The sequence below is a fragment of the Sphaerodactylus townsendi genome, linkage group LG02 (assembly GCF_021028975.2).
Source record: "Sphaerodactylus townsendi isolate TG3544 linkage group LG02, MPM_Stown_v2.3, whole genome shotgun sequence".
Taxonomy (NCBI): domain Eukaryota; kingdom Metazoa; phylum Chordata; class Lepidosauria; order Squamata; family Sphaerodactylidae; genus Sphaerodactylus; species Sphaerodactylus townsendi.
The window spans coordinates 90308285-90326033 of NC_059426.1; positions in this window are offsets into that span (position 1 = coordinate 90308285).

Sequence of the window (17749 nt, forward strand, 5' to 3'; positions counted from 1 at the left end):
CACCTTGGAAGCGTCGACGGAATGTCGATAAGTCCGGTACCTTGGAAGCGTGTCGATACCTGGGTGGCTTATCCGATACCTGGGGAGCTGTCGACCACCGCAAGGATCGTGTCGATACCTGGAATGTCGATACCGAGGCGTCGACCCACCTGGAGTGGCTTGTCGATACCACAGAATGTCGGCCACAGAATCGATACCAAGAATGCGGCCATCTGGGAGGTGATGATGCAATACCTGGGAAGTGTCGATACCTGGGAGGATTTCGATGGACATAGAATTATTGTCGGACACCTGGGAGATTGTCGACTCCTGGGAGGTTTGTCGACCACCAGGAGGCATGTCGATACCTGGGTGGCTTGTCGACTACCTGGAATGTCGACCACCTGGGAGGTTTGTTGGACACCTGGGAAGTGTCAATGAGGAGTGTCGGACACCTGGGAGGTAATAATCCAATACCTGGGAGGTGTCTACGAACACCTGGGAGGTTTGTCCGCAAATTGATCACCGTGGGAGTTTGTCGACCACCTGGGAGCGTGTCCATCCACCTAAAATTGATCCTGTGGTCGATACCATGAATGTCCAATACCATGGTGTCCGACCACCAGGGGAGGCATCGATACCTGGGAGAATGTCGGCCACCTGCCAGGAGAGTTGTTGGACACCTGAAGGTTTTGTCCGATACCAGAACTGTCGATACCTGGGAGGTGTGTTCGACCCACCTGGGAGAGTGTGTCCGGCCACCTGGGAATTTGTCACAATACCCACAGAATTTATTGTCGATACCAGGAGCTTGTCCATTACGAATCGATACCTGGAATCGACCACCTGGGAAGCGTCTAATACCTGGGTGGCTTGTCGATACCACAGGGCTGTCCAATACCTGGGATCGTGTCGACCATCTGATGTCGACCACCTGGGGCGTGTCCGACCTCTGGAGGCATGTCCGACCCACCTGGGTGGCTTGTCCTGCTACCAGGAATTGCCGATAGCAAATGTCGATACCAGATGTCCGATACCTTGGAATGTCGACCAGCTGGGGCGTCGACCACAGAATCGATACCTGGGTGGCTTGTCGTCCACCTGAGAGCTGTCTGACCACAAGATGCGTGTCCGACCACCTAGGGCATGTCGACCGAATGTCATACCTGGGTATTGCATTAAATACCTGGAATGTCGATACATCTAGAATGTCGACCACCTGGAATTATTAATCGACCGCAGAATGTCGGCCATCTGGGAATTATTGTCCGGCCACAGAATTAATCGGCCACCTGGGAGAACTTGTTGGACACATGGGAGATTATTGTCGGACACCTGGGAGGTTTGTCGGCCACACAACGATGTCCGGCCACCTGGGAATTTGTCACCAGCCACCTGGGAGAGTTTATCCCTCGATACCTGGGAGGGTTTGTCCGACCCTTGGAGAATTGTCGGCCATCTGGGCGCTAAGATCCCGGCCCCTGGAAGTGTCCGTTACCTGTGGTGTCTGGCCCGGCGGGCGTGTCGGTACCTGGGTGGCTTGTCCAGCTACCTGGAGACGTGTCCGGCCCTGGAGTGTGTCCTGCCGCGTTGGGAGGTTTGTCGGGACACCTGGAGTGTCAGGCGACCGAGGAGAGCGTGTCGATCCCGCACAAGAGCGTTGTCTGGCGAGGGCATGTCCGTGCATCTGGGGAGTGTCCGGCCACCTGGGAGAAGTGTCGGCCACCTGGGAGGTTTGTCCAGCCACCTGGGGTTTGTCCGGCCACCTGGGGCTGTGTCGGCCACCTGGAACTGTGTCCGGACACCTGGAGATTTGTCGGACACCTTGGGTATGTCCGGCCACCTGGGGCGTGTCCGACCTGGGAGGGCATGTCGATACCTGGGAGGCGTGTCCGGCCACCAGGAGGAATTTTGTCGACCACCTGGGGCGTGTCCGGCCACCTGGGAGGTGTGTCCGGCCACCTGGGAGGTTGTCGACCGCAGGGCGTGTCCGGCCGCAACGGAGAGCGTGTCGACCGCACCAGGTGTCGACCCACCAGGTGCGTGTCCGGCCACCTGGGTGGCTTGTCCGGCCTGGGGAGGCTGTCCAACCACCTGGGATGCGTGTCCGGCCATCTGGGAGGCATGTCCGGCCACCTGGGTGGCTGTCGGCCCCTGGGGCGTGTCGAAGCCTCTACCAGGTGTCGGCCCCACAAGGGCGTGTCCGACCACCGCAGGGTGTGTCGACAGAATGTCCGGCCACCAGAGCATGTCCGATACCTGGGGCGTGTCGACCACCTGGGGCGTGTCGGCCACCTGGGTGGCTTGTCCTGCTACCAGGAGGCATGCCCGGCCCCTTGGGAGGCGTGTCCGGTACCTTGAAGCGTGTCCGGTACCTTGGAAGCGTCGACCGCAAATTCCGGCCACCTGGGGCGTCGTCGGCCACCTGGGTGGCTTGTCCATTACCTGGGAGCTGTCCGACCACCTGGATACGTAATGCCACCTGGAAGTGTCGACCCTGAGGCGTGTCCGGCCACCTGGGTAGCTTGTCCGACCACCTGGGAAGTGTCGGCCACCTGGGCGATGTCGGCCATCTGGGAGGTGTCGACACCTGGGAGGGTAATGCGGCCACCTGGGAGGTTGTTCGGACATGAGGTTTGTCGACCACCTGGGAGGCATGTCCAGCCACCTGGGTGGCTTGTCCGGCAGGGCGTGTCCGGCCACCTGGGAGATTTGTTTGGACACCTGGGAGGTGTGTCCGGACACCTGGGAGGTGTGTCCGGCCTCCTGGAGTGGACTGTCCGGCATTACCTGGAATTGTCCGACCCACCTGGAGTAGCTTGTCGATACCTGGGAGCGATGTCTGGCAGACCCACTAAAATGGGCCACCTGGGAGAGCGTGTCGACCCCAGGGGCGTGTCGACCCGCCAGGGGCGTGTCCGGCCACCACCAAGGTGGCTTGTCGACCACCTGGTGTCGGGCCACCTGGGGCGTGTCGGTGAAGTGTCCGGCCACCTGGGAGGCGTGTCCGGCCACCTGGGAATGACTTTCTCACTCCTGCTGCTGCCTAAATCCCCCCTGAAATGCACCCTTCAGTGGGAGGGGGAAAGTAAGAACACAGGAAAAATGTTTTTGTCCATGAAAACACTCTGGTGGATCCAGGGCATTGGCTGCTTGATCCACATCTAGTATAGTGTGAGGTAGAAAAAAATACTTATACTATCCTTCATCGACACTGTGGTTGTTAAGTGAAAAACAATAAGATTGAGCAACCCAACCTTTCTTATAATCCAATATTCATGGGTTGAATATGTTTTTCATTATCATTATCAAGTTTTCATTCAAGAGAACACTAGGTTGGACCCAAAGATGTCATCTGCTGTTTTGCTTCAGGTAACTTCATGTGGTCAGGCATGCATATCCTCTAGACACATGTGCATCTGAATGTCATCTGTAACGGGGTGGTTATATTCCAGGAGAGGGAGAGATATTATCCCACCACTAGCCGCCCGCTGTAACGGGACGGGTGGCCTACAATCAAGGTTCCCACTAAATTGACCAGTGGGGTTTCCTTTGCCACCCAAAATAACCCAGGCTAGTGTTCAGGGATCTTCTTTTTTTTTTAACTCGTGCCACCATTAAAGAGAAAGAACTAGGAATCCCAAAACTGTTGCTGGCTGCCAAATATATAAAGGATCCCACCTCACATTCGCTCTTGGTCTGAGGGGAATGACCTTCAGAGTCCCATATAGAAAAATGGAGGGAACTCAAAATTGGCTGGGATTCTAGTCTCTCAGACAGGCACTCTTCAACCTCTCACACACAAACGCAGGCTGGCACGAGGGTAACTTGAACGAACAAATGAAATTTATTTTGAAAACAAAAGAAAGGCTTCTTAAACTGGCTCAGAGAGGTACTAACGCTTGATGGTTTCAGAGAGGTTCTTTTCACTTAAAAATTACAGAGTTTCAGATGTTACTTAGGTTTCACACACACACAGACACACGCAGGTGTCTCTTCAGGAACAATTTTGCTTTAGATCTACTAAATTTGTTCACAGACAGACACTAGTTCTTTCTGTTCCACAACCCACTGAATACACACACACAGTCTATGCCAGTGGTGGCGAACCTTTGGCACTCCAGATGTTATGGACTACAATTCCCATCAGCCCCTGCCAGCATGGCCAATTGGCCATGCTGGAAGGGGCTGATGGGAATTGAAGTCCATAACATCTGGAGTGCCAAAGGTTCGCCACCACAGGTCTATGCCCTGTGAGATTCTGGCATACAAAGCCTCCCTCTCTCACACTAATCCCAAACTGGCCTCTGGAACGGGCTTTCCCAGACTGGTGTTACACAAGGGTAGGGCAGACTCTAGGTCTGGACAGTATTCACTATCAAGCCACTGACTGGCGTGTCACTTTTCAGCAAACTGAGGGTCTCCTTTCTCTGACAAGCCTCCTCAGCTTGTAGAGTGACTGGACTTCTGTCAGCTAACACTGCTGAGACAGAATCCTTCAGTTCAGATCTGACAGACCGCTCTCTGTCAAACTCTGGCTCTTCCTGAATCTCTCTCCCAATCTTGACTTCTTCTGATCTCTGTGTCAGAATCTTTTCAGAGATTCTGACAGGCTCTGCTCTGTCTATTTATACTGCTCGCACTTTAGCTCCCCCTAACCCTGGCCATAGGCAACTGTGCCTTTCTCGACCAATCAAATGGGGTCTTTAGTATAGTGGAGCCTGCTGCCTTAACACTGGATGTCACTAAGGCCTTTTCATTAGGCCTTTCACACACACGAGCCCTTCAGGGTGGGGAAAGTCCATTACATCATCCTTCTCTTGGAATGGAAATTGCATTTACAAATTTTCCTTACAAACCCAAACATACTGCTCCTCTGCAGTTTTTTGCATTTTGGGTGGCTAGTACTCTAACATGCTTTCCTTGATTTCTAATAACAACCAAGACACCCAATTGATGGGCAGACAAAAGGAATGTTGTTTTTCTTCAATTAATTAGTACATTGTGGAAGGAAAGGCAGCTTCCAAATAAAAATTCGTGATTAAAATATATAAATATCATTAAACCTCAATTTATAAAATTCAATGGTGCTAAAACACAATAAAGGGACCAATCAAAAAAAGAAGGGCAGGTCAGTTAAAACTCTTCTAGGAAGGAAAATAGCAATAGTAGTACAATAGATAGTAGGAACAGAAAAAGGAGAAAGAAAGGTCAGCAAGATGGAAACCATTGCTGTACTCAATCTTAGGCCTGGCAGAAAATTTCAGTCTTGCAAACCCTGCAGAACTGCATGAGGTCCTGCAGGGCCCTGGTCTCAGTTAAAAGAGAATTCCACCAGGCCAGGGCCAAAGCTGAAAAGACTTTTGCTCTGGTTAAGGACAGTTGGATGCTTCTTTGGGCCGGGGATCACTGCTAAGTGCTCTTTGGGTGGTATATCAGCAGAGACCGCTTGGCTGGTTGCAGTTTAATGGCACATGTCCATGTAATTAAATTGTGAAATTTATTGCCAGTGAATGAGGTAATGTATAGCTTTATAAGGGGTTTAGACAGATTCATGGAGGATAGGTTAATCAATGGTTACTAACCATGGTGACTATAGGGAACTTCCATATCCAGAGACAACAAACCTCTAAATATGAAAATCAAGGGGAAATCATGGCATCTACACCCTGTTAGTTGACCCTCCAAGGCAATTGGCTGGCCACTGTGTGAAACAGGATGCTGGACTAGATGGAGCACTTTTCTGATTCAGCAAAGATCTTATGTTCTCATCCAATTAAAAAAAATACAAGTAAGGACCATATACCAATTGTAAGGATCCTTGACTGAGTGATGGAGGAGTTACTACCAGGTTGGAAGTTGTTAAAGGACTATACTGAATTCCCAAATTGTATTAAAATGAGAAATATTAAGAGGGGATAAAACAAATATCAAGTTGGGAAAATTCAAAGATGAAGACAAGATAATGATTCATTGTACCACTCATATGGGCAAGTTGCCTACTCAAAGGGAAGAACAGGGAGGGGTAGATTGAGAGAAGGCAAGGATGAGAGTGAGCTATCAGTCCTCAGATCCTGTGGAGAATCCAACACCAGTTTAGGAAATACAGGCAGCAAGTAAATCTGAGAGAAAATGGGGCTGTGTAATATGAGTCAAACAAATCTTGAGCTCAAGCATCAGTGATCTGTTCTCTGCTGATCCAGTCTCCCATTGCAGCCCCCACTTTATACACTGCACTAAAAAGATGAAAATCACAAAGCAGAACTGAGGTATTTTAAGTTTTCAAAAATATTTTGAGAGCATTTATCCTCATTAATGTTAAAGGTGAAAAGACTGCTGCACTGACTGTAGGTGATAGGAACATAACTTTCTCCTCTTTTTGCTGAAGTTCTTTTTTAAAAACAGGCTTATATTTCACATTTTTTCTGTGACAGGAAAACAACGTTATATGGCTTTTCCTTCAATATTGGCACCTTGACTGGAAATGTGATAAAGAGATATGAGGAAAGGTTTAGCTCTCCTTTTCTGTCTTGTGCTAGGGCAGTAGGCTCCCCCACCTGATCCTTGTCTCTTCTGTGGTGCATTTATGAGATTAAAATAACATTGCTCTTTGTCTTCTGAAGCTAGCCTTTTCAAGATAAAATCTTGCAAAATAAATTCTTAAACAGACATGAGTACATGTGACATACAAAAAACAGATGTGCATCTGTGAACATCATAGAGGCTGTCAAAATCAGCTGCAGTCCCCTATTAATATTAAAGCAATGGAAAACTTGACTTCTCTACCTGATGGAAGTACCACCAACCCCCACCCCCTTCCCAAAAAAATGATCATGCTTCTGTTCTTCAAATGACTCTAGGCAAATCTGGAGCTATTTATTTTCTACTGGAGAGTTCTTTTAATTGCTTTTTATCTATTGTAAAGGCTTAATACCATAATTAAAAACCAACTGTGGAGGTTCTTAAGTGGGCTGTGATGCAGGAGAAGTTAGGTGTTTTCACTATGTTTGAGCAATACACAAATATTAAGTAAAATTTGGATTCGGGCTTATAAAATTATCTGTATGCCTGAATAAGCCCAAATACCATATTCAGTATGCCTGAAAATATTTGGGTCCATATGATTTTTTTCGGTATTTTTTCAGTGTTTTTCGTGTTTTGGCCTGCAGGGGTGCATTTTAAAGCTATTGGCACTGGAATTTCAGGGTATCATACGGAAACTGTCTTGATGATACTACCCCAGTTTGGTGAAGTTTGGTTCAGGGAGTCCAAAGTTATGAACCACCAAATGGGGTGCCCCATCCCCCATTGTATCCAATGGGAGCTAACAGGAGATAGGGGCTAACCCTTTGAAGGTCCATAAGCTTGGACCCCCTGAACCAAACTTCACCAAACTCAGGTGGTATCATCAGGGCAGACTCTGAATTATACTCTGAAAATTTGGTGGTACTAGATTTAAAAATGTGCCCCTGACAGGCACCCCAAGACATTTCCACAGATTCTCTGCTCTGCAATGCCTTGATTCCATTGCAATCAATGGGGAATTTCTGGGCTCGTAAGCAGGCTGCACACTTTTCAAGGTAGAGACACCAAAGTTTCAGGGGATCTTCAGGAGACTCTGCTGACGACACTACCCAGGTTTGGTGACATTTACTTCTGGGGGTTCAATTTTATTGGCCCCCAAAAAAGATAGGGCCCATTTCCCAGAACCCCCTGAAGCAAAGTTCACCAAACCTGGGGGGTGTCATCAGGAGAGTCTCCTGAAGATCCCCTGAAACTGTGGTTCCTCTACCTTGAAAAATGTGCACCCCACAGACACCCCCAGAAATTCCCCATGGGCTGCAATGGAGCCCCTGCAGAGCACAGAATCTGCCAGGCTCTTTAGCAAGTTCTATGGTGGGAAAAATGTTGACAGAAGTAATTTAACGCAACAGCTGTACTCGTGGCAAGGAGAGAGTGGTGTACTCATCTTGCACACAACAAGAACCTGATAGCAGAATTCAAGCGGTGCTACTCAGAGTAGAACTAGTGGTCTTGTACAGCACACTGCTACCTTCATGAAGTAAACTCCACACAGCTTTGTCATTCATAAGAAGGCATTTATCATTCAGTTGCTCTATGTACAAGTAGCTATATACAACGTAGAATATTCAGCAGACAATCAAAGTGCTTCGCCAAACACCCGTTTCCCAAAGGAACACTGATACAGTATAATACAAGTGCTTTTATACATTGCTCAACCAATCATGGTAAAGGTCACTTGGAACAGGTTAGAACCGGTTTGTCAGCCCAGTCTCATGCTGACTCATGCTGGATAGGATATGGACACTTTAACTATCATGACACCCCTTCTCATATCCTAGGAAGCAGTCATTACATACAATTACAAATATTTACAAAGAAAAGTTACATAAGTACATTGATAATCCCTAACAAAGGCAACATGCGTTCAAACTTCAGTTCTGGTACTGCTTTAGTAAACAAGTCAGCTTGATTGTTTTCACTTTCAATATAAGACAAAGCAATTGTTTTATTTTGCACCATTTGCTTTACATTTTGGTACCTAACACCAATGTATTTTGTTCTTGTTCTCATGCTTTCTGTTTCAGCTAAACTTATACAAGTTTGTGAATCATCTTGAATGACTACAGGTTCTACACATTGCACCTTTAAGTCAGATAGCAATTGCTTCATCCATTGCAACTCTGTGCATGTCTCAGATAATGCACAATACTCTGCCTCAGATGTTGACAAGGCAGTTGTTGTCTGTTTTCTTGATCTCCATACTACAAGAACATCAGCATATTTAATAAGATAACCTGTGCAGGACTTACTTTCAGAATCATCTGCAAAGAACTATCTCTGCTGCAGCGGTTAACACTTGGGTTTTGTTTGGAGCTATCACCAAGCCAAAATGCTGTGTGTATTACCCTTTAAATAACAAATGACGCGTTTCACACTTGCCAAGCACGTAATTAGTGTGGGTTTAGACACAAGTCTGCTTAAGTAGCTAACAGCAAGCATTATATCTGGTCTTGTCCAGTTTGCCAAATGGGCCAAACTTCCAATGACAGAGCGATATAATCCAGGATTATCAAAGAAACATCAGAATCTTTCTTCCCTTTAGTGAACTCAGTAGACATAGGTGTCTTTGCTACTTTGGCTTTCTCTAAGCCAGTACTCACTATGAGCTCTTCAATTTTGTCTTTCTGACTTAGCAGCAAGGTTCCTTCTGCTGTTTTAGTTATGCTAATACCTAGATAAGGTTTCAGGTAGCCTAGGTCTTTCACCTGAAATGTCTTCTTCAAACTGTCATAGACATCAGTGATTTGAGCATCAGTTAAGGCGGTAACACACATGTCATCCGCGTAAACAATTATGATGACTTGCTCTTGGCCTTCACCTTTAGTATAAACACAAGGATCATAACGCCGTTTGGAAACCTAGTTTGCACAAACCATCATGCAAACACTGATTCCAATTTCTAGCTGCCTGGTAGGCGATACAGCGTTTACATGGTTGTACACTTTGCCCGCTTTTCAACTGCATATCCAGGTGCTGGTTTCATGTACACATCCTCTGTCAGAGGAGCGTGTAAATATGCACACTGGAAGTCAAAGTGGCATTTTCCATTCCTTTGCATTGCTTACAGCTAGCACCAGTCTCATAGACTCAGCCTTGGCGGTAGGCGAGAATATGTTTGCTCATAATTTTCCAGATAGGTTTTGCCGCAGCCCTGGAGCAACCAGCGAGCTTTATTACAAGCTATCCCCATTGGGCAATGATTTCTTCTTGTACACCCAACATGATCCAGCCACCTTCTGGTTTTGTGGCAAGTCATTTCAAAGCATTTTGCTTCACTAAGGATTCAAATTCATCATCCATAGCAGCATTCCACAATTCTTGTTCCTCAGGAGGTCTAGTTACCATCTCCTGGAAACTTTGAGGCTCTACCCATGTTTGACAGATCCTAACAACCTGAGTAACACCAAATCTTTGTGGCGGCACTCCTTTATTTTCTCTGTTGGACCTGCGGGGAAAATCAACACACTTGCGTTTTTCCTCTTCTTCCTCAGAGTCTGAACTACCAAAATTCAGACTAAATCTATAACCTTTAGTGTTTTCTGAATAGCCTGTAAATCTTAATCTCTGATACCTGGGTTTTCCTTTAGTTCTTTGTGCACCTGGTATCAAGACAGTAAGCTTAAAGCTCTAAACCTTCTCAGATGTCGAGAAGAGGGTTTTCTTGCCAAACAACATGGCAATAGGGTGTTTCCTGAATACTGGAACTCAGAGATGATTAATTACGTGGAGTGGCAGCACAGACAGCCTCCCCAATAGTGAAAGGGTAGTTTGCATCCTCAAGCATGCGATCGCATCACCTGCAACACCCCAAAGCGTCTCTCTGATACCCCATTCTCCTGGTCTCCAGGTAATGTTTACAGGGTTTTACTTGTATGTCACACACCTTAGCTAACTGCTTTACATGGTGGACCAACCATGCATGACCCAGTACACACGGGCAACTACCGTGTACACAGTTGTCGTGTAGAGGCTTGTTAGACAGACTGGATAGTTGTTTTACACTCCCACTAGTACCTTTGGGAATCATGTGGTACAACATATCCTTAGTTGTCCTTTGCACAGCACATTATTCTTGTTCACATAACATGTCATTATTAAATGTGACTTTTATACCCCTCCTGAACAAGGCATGCTACATAACAAATTAAAGTCTAGGTGGGGACTAGTAACACATTTTGAATATTAGAAGTCAAAAGCAGGTACATACACAGTTCCTTGTAGGAACACCTCTGATGATGAACCATCAGCAAGGCTTGCGTGGGAAATGGTAGCAGTTTCATTATGAAACAGGCTTCTGTCGTTTACACAATGTGTTGTGTAAGGCACTATCCATCAACCAGCTGCTTTGCTTTTTTCTCCACAGCACTGGACACCAAGCATAAGCTGCATCATACGGTCGAAGCGGGTTCTGGGCTGTAAATCTTCCGTTAAGCCTTCTGTCCTTTCATCTGCCTTTTATTGCCGGTGTCTGGACGGTTTTGGCGATGTGATCTGGACCCACAGCAGTAACATCTCCGAGCAGCTTAGGCTTTTCGCGGGCATCTCTGATGAAACCTTCACCTCAGAGCGTTGTCGTCTCATAGGGGGCAGCTCCAACAGCCGCGGCTCTCCTGCTGGAATTCCCTCTGTTGCTGACCTTCAAGCAGCTTAGCAGTCACGAAGAAAAGTGTGAGGTCTGCTTCTTTCACACTTTGTAAACTGTAAACCAGCTGATCCCAACTTTGATCAAGAGGCGATAAAATAATATCACGATTTATGAGACTCGGAAAACCATCCCACGGTCTTCTAGCTGGACGAATAGGGACCTCATTAGCTGCAAATGAGTAGAAACGCACTCACCAGCTTTCAGTTTGCAGTTATATAGCCGTCTCGCTATCAGCATTTTAGACCCTGCTGTATCTTGCTGATATATGGCCTTGAGCGCCCAACATTCTTCCGTTCATAGTGTCGAACATACAGAAGCTGGGAGTTCTCCACGGCTAGAATTATGGAGGTACGGGCTTTTGATCAGGCGTCGACCCTTTCTGCGTCGGCAGCAGCGGGGTTGTCTCCACCACAGACCACAAATCTTCGAATAAGATAGGACTGCATCTTGCGCCCGCGACAAGTAGTTGTCCTCATTAAGGCGTTCAAACTGCATACTGGCTGCTGTGACCGCCATCGTAGACTCTGTACTGGACAACCACACCACAGCTCACAGGAACACACAGGAACACACAGGAACCACTGCCTTACTCACGAGTAGTCCACACTGCCTGGGCCACATAACCTGATAGCAGAATTCAAGCGGTGCTACTCAGAGTAGAACTAGTGGTCTTGTACAGCACACTGCTACCTTCATGAAGTAAACTCCACACAGCTTTGTCATTCATAAGAAGGCATTTATCATTCAGTTGCTCTATGTACAAGTAGCTATATACAACGTAGAATATTCAGCAGACAATCAAAGTGCTTCGCCAAACACCCGTTTCCCAAAGGAACACTGATACAGTATAATACAAGTGCTTTTATACATTGCTCAACCAATCATGGTAAAGGTCACTTGGAACAGGTTAGAACCGGTTTGTCAGCCCAGTCTCATGCTGACTCATGCTGGATAGGATATGGACACTTTAACTATCATGACAGAACCTTCTTCACTCATGGAAATAAACACTCTTCAGAAATGTTCTTCTTTCCATAGGAAGGCCTTTACTTAATAAGTTGCAAGATGTACAAGACTACTAATATAAACTACTCTAATTATACAGAACACTTCAAATCTATATAAAGCACACAGCAATTGGCCATGCTGGCAGGGGCTGATGGGAATTGTAGTCCATAACATCTGGAGTGCCAAAGGTTCACCACCACTGCTGTAGATTCTATTAAGGCCACACTATGGACCAGTAGACCAAGGCAGCAGCAGCAGAGGGGTGTGGATGACCTGAATGTCTACCATTATTTCCCTTAGACATGCCTGCGACCCTTGGTTGACTGGAAGATGGAGACCCAGTGACAGTGGTCCCCACCTGTCTCCCACAGGGTGATTGGTGGGTGGTAAAATTAGAGTGCATCAACCAGTGGTGGCTATCTCAACACCTTTGGTGGTTACTGGACTGGTTTGACCTTAGACTCTGGCATAGGATATCTGCTGCCTGCTTGCTTGTCATCACCATCATTACCATCATTGCTCTTATCAGTGCCCTAACTGAAAATAAAGACTCTGACATGCAAGCTGGAAGAGTACGACTGCCATCTTTAGTAACAGGAGCTCTGGATGTGAGAGAGCTGGGCAACTTGAATATGGTTTTATCCCAACTGCCCATTAACCTGTACTACTAGGTCTTCGAGTTCAGACTTTATAGGGAAATTTTAGTGGGAATTAGAGTAGGCTGATTAGTTAGTTGTTGGTTTGTGTTCCCTTTAGTAAATGTTCCCTATTGTTAGTTGCGTACTCTGGATTAGTTTAATTATTGGTCAGTTTAGTAAACTAGGGATTTTGTTGTAGGGGTAGTACTTTTTTAGGTTGCTAGGCTTATTAGGAGTTATCTGCTAGTGTTGGGTAGTTACTGGGTAAGTGGGTTTCTTGTCAGTGTCCACTGAGAGGCCAGGAGACGGGTGGGGGATCCCTGTGATTTCGAGGTATGGGAGATATGACAATAGACCTAGGCCATATAAGAGACACTGAGAGAGATATGGTTATGCTGACTCTCTGTCTGACTTACAGCCTATCCCAAGAGATATGGGTTGTGTGGTTCAGGTCATGGACTCTACTCCGGGGTTGCTGTTGTTGAATGTGAGGTCCATAAATAATAAATCTGCCGTCCAACAGGAATATATTGGTCATCAGGCTGTGGACCTCACATGCATTATAGAAACCTGAATGAGGGAGGGGGAAACAGTAGCCCTCAATGATCTCACCCCGGGTGGTTTCACATTTGTCCAGCAATCTTGGACACAGGGCCGGGGGTGGGGGTGGGGGTGGCGTGGTGATTCTCATCCAAGATACCATCTCCTTTAGGACGTCCCACTGACCACTGGATTGGAGTGTTTGGGCCTTCACTGGGACTCCTCGGAGAGACTGGCTGTCCTGCTGGTGTACCAGTCGCCATGTGCACTGGTGGACAGCCTGTTGCAGCTCTTGGAGGTCATCTCGGAGTGGGCGTTGTTGCATCCTAAACTGTTAGTGTTGGGTGACTTCAACGTCCATGTTAATTTGGCCTCCTCTTCAGCAGCCTCTGATCTAGTGTCAACCATAGTGATGCTAGGTCTCTCCCTTGTGAACCCCAGGAGACCCATGCATAGGCATGACCACACTCTGGACCTGATCTTTGCGGCAGGCGTGAATGTGGGCTTATCCTCTATTGATAGGGTGCTGTGGTCTCACCACTACATCCTTAAGGCTCGGATAGATGCTGCTGCACCCCCTGTCTAGGCTACAGGCATATTTTGGCCTGCCCATGGAGACTAATGGACCCGGAGTGGTTCCAAGATGCTCTGCAGGAGACCCCACCCACTGGCGCCACCCTTGATGAACTGGTAGAGAGCTAGGATACCAGGGTCTCTGAAGCCATCAAGGCTGTAGCTCCAAGGTGCCCTCTCTGTGCCTGTGCCAGACAGGCTCCTTGGTACTCCAAGGAGCTGTGACAAATGAAGCGGGGGCTGAGACAACTAGAGCATGTGTGACAGTGGAACCTTGACAAGGGGTTAAGACACCCATTCCGGACTTTATCAGATACTATGAGGGAGCTGTGAAGGAAGCAAAGAGGTCGTATTTTGCTTCCTCTATCGCGGTAGCTAGCTCGCCCCCGGCACAATTGTTTGGTATAATTTGGTCACTTACAACCTTTGCTATGGGTCCAAAATTGACGGAATTGGCATTAAGCTGTGAGGCATTTGCAAGCTACTTCACAGACAGTCTTGATCCTCTGTCAAACCCTGCCTGCGACATTTGATACAATAAGTGAACTGGAGGCCCCTTGGCCATCTTCAGGTTCATGTCTGGACCACTTCAGCCTGCTCAACCTGATGGATGTGGACAGGACACTGGCAGCTGCACAATCTATGACTTGTCCTCTTCACTCATTCCCTTCCTGGCTAGTAAAGGCCAGCAGAGAAGAGCTTCAGAGCCATCTGTTGAAAATTATAAATAGCTCCCTTGAGCAAGGGGTTTTCCGGGTCAGCTTAAAGAGGCAGTGGTCCACCCGCTCCTGAAAAGACCACAGTTAGATCCATTGGATCCAGCCAATTACCTCTCAGTTTCAGATTTTGCTGTTTCTGGGTAAGGCAATTGAGTGAGCGGTGGCAGAGCAGTGGTTCCTGGATGATGCAAACATTTTGGATCCCTTCCAGTCTGGCTTCTGCACTAACCATGGGACCAAGACAGTGCTGGTTGTAGTCGTGGATGAACTCCGACTCCACTTGGATAGAGGCGGTTTGGGGCTGCTGGTGTTAGATCTCACTGCAGCGTTCGATGTAGTAGATCATGACCTTTTGGTCCACTGTCTCGCCGATATTGGAGTCCAGGGGTCAGCCTTGTGCTGGCTGGCCTCATTTCTCTGGGATCAGGCATTTGGCCAGCTGGGTCGAGTGTGACCCTATTCCATCTAGGCCTCCAGTGGGCTCAGTTGGGGTGGGAGGGAGGGAGGGGTTTTTATCACCATCTATTTGATGTCTGATGTAGTTCCTATTTATAGTATTGTATTGGCTATTGTTACGGGTTTTAATGCTGTTTAAATTATTCTATTGTTAGTATATTTTTATGTTGTTCATTGCCCTGAGCTCTTCAGGGGAGGGTGGCCTACAAGTTTAAAGTATAAATAAATAAACTCTTTGGTGAACTGAAAGTGACTGGACTTCTTTTTAGAACATTTGCCATGCTTGAGATATTAACAGTGTTACTGGGCTTAGCCACATTAGTATAACTGCACCACTGCTACTAACTAGGTGTGATTCATACATATATGAGGGAGTGAATTATTAGTGGTCCATTAATTAAGCTTGCCAATTTGTTTATAATTAACTAAAGAAATTTATGAATTTTGAAAAACAATTACGGTAGCTGATATAAACACATTAAGTAACGATAGCAGTGCCAAGTTTAATTGCTTCCAAGAAGAATGGCTGATATTAACACCACAATCATCACTATTTATGTTTGATAGCATTATGCAAATATGACAATTATTAGTTTTAGGATTCCACTTTTATAAGTCTATTTTAAATATCTAATTACTGATGATTAATTTATCATCCAAAAAGTTAAAACAAGCCATTCATTCATGCAGTCAGAGAGAATTGTGGCACAAACATGAGAACTCTACCAAGAAAGGAGAGTCATTTCTTTGAAATTCCCACTTCAGTTAAATAAAAGAGAAACCCTTTGGATTTATCTCAGCTAGGCATATTTTGGGCATTATTTTCACTTTTTAAGTGGAGTGGAGAATTATTCCTTGCAAAATAATTCCATTCTTTGAGAAGGGAAAGTATTAAGGAAAGGAGGGCACTGGCAGGGAAAAAGGCAAGACAATGATAAAAGTGGTTAAATATAGAATTATAAGACTGAATATTTTGGCAAATGATCCTTAAATGGGTCCTTTTTTATCACAAATGTAGCAGGTGCATGACCTTTTACTGCTTCAATGTAATGAAGCTGAGTTGTTCTGAAGAGGCTGTTAGTGACAATGCAATTGTAGTTTTGAAAAACCAAATGTCATGTCCTTGTCATTTTTTTAGCTGAAGTATCTTCAACACTGCCGTTAGCCTTTCTCGTTGCTTATTTATAATAACCATTCTTGAATGTTACTACTGTGCTTTTGCCTTTCTGTCAGGTGTCAAGCAATTCCTTATTTTTACATATTAAAGAAAAATAAACTGGAAGCAAAGATGCTGTAATTCACTGAATGCCAGTTGGTGGTCAGCCACCTTGACAGTGTCTGAGAGAGGTTTCCAGCTCTCAGAAGCGGGGGGAGGGATAGTTCCACCCTATTCTTCCATCTCTCTGTTGGATTCAACCCCTTGGATGCTTCCTTTGGGTTAGCCAACAACTTCCTCCAAAGCCTATTCCTGGAATCTCTGTGGTTGGTTCCTGTGCAGATCCCCACCTATTCCTCCCATTCTTCCCATAAGGGAGGCCTAGCTGTCCCTGTTGAGCTAGGACAGTGGTGGTGAACCTATGTCACTCGAGATGTTCATGGACTACAATTCCCATCAGCCCCAATTGGCCATGCTGGCAGAGGCTGATGGGAATTGTAGTGCACGAACATCTCGAGTGACATAGGTTCGCCACCACTGAGCTAGGATCAGGTACCAGTTAACTTCTGCCATCACTCTTGGTCCTTTCACCTGGCCATGGTGTGCCTTGTCCTCTGCCCCACCCAAATCCTTATGATCCCTGCCCCCACCTGAATCAGAAGTTTCATCTTCTCAGATATAAAAGTCATAGATGCTAAATTCTATTGAAACAGTAGTAAATGATGACTAAATTAAATCTCATTGATGACCAACTGTGATGCCATGGTGACTGGGGGCCTGTCCTAGGCCTTCATCACCACAGCTCCAGTGAATTTGGGCAGGGATAAGTTGTCTTGCAGCAGTGGAGGAGTCCTGTTTTCAACAGGCCCTCAGCTGGTCAATGGATATGGGACTTAGGCTGCCAGCCCTGACCCCACTGGGAGAAAGACACAGACTCATCTCTCTACATTGAAGCCACCATTATTAGTGCACTGATGGATCTGACTTAAAGCTAACCTAAAAGAAACTGAAAGGACAGGAAAGACAGGAAACAGAAGATGGTATGCTAAGATGTTTTCTACCCCATCAAAAAACAGTGCAGAGCAAACCTACAGAGTAAATAATTTGATAAAACTGAATATATTTCCTGTACTAAATTTCAAACTATTAATTTGAAAGGTACATTTAAAAACATTATTTGATAAAAACAAATACCATTATTGAAACATTCTTTAAACATTCATAATTTCCCCCAATTAGTAGGAATGTTTTTCAATTTATCTTATTAGAACTATCAAAGACTGCTTTGTAATATTAAGAGAGCTTTTATCTGCCTATTTATCCCTTAGCAAATTTGCAGTCTCTGATTTCAAGGAAGAAGATGGAGTGAAAGGAGCCTGGAGTTTTATATAAAACATTCTTTACTACTGTCTTAACAAAAGTTGGGGGCCTGATGAGACTAAAAAGGCAG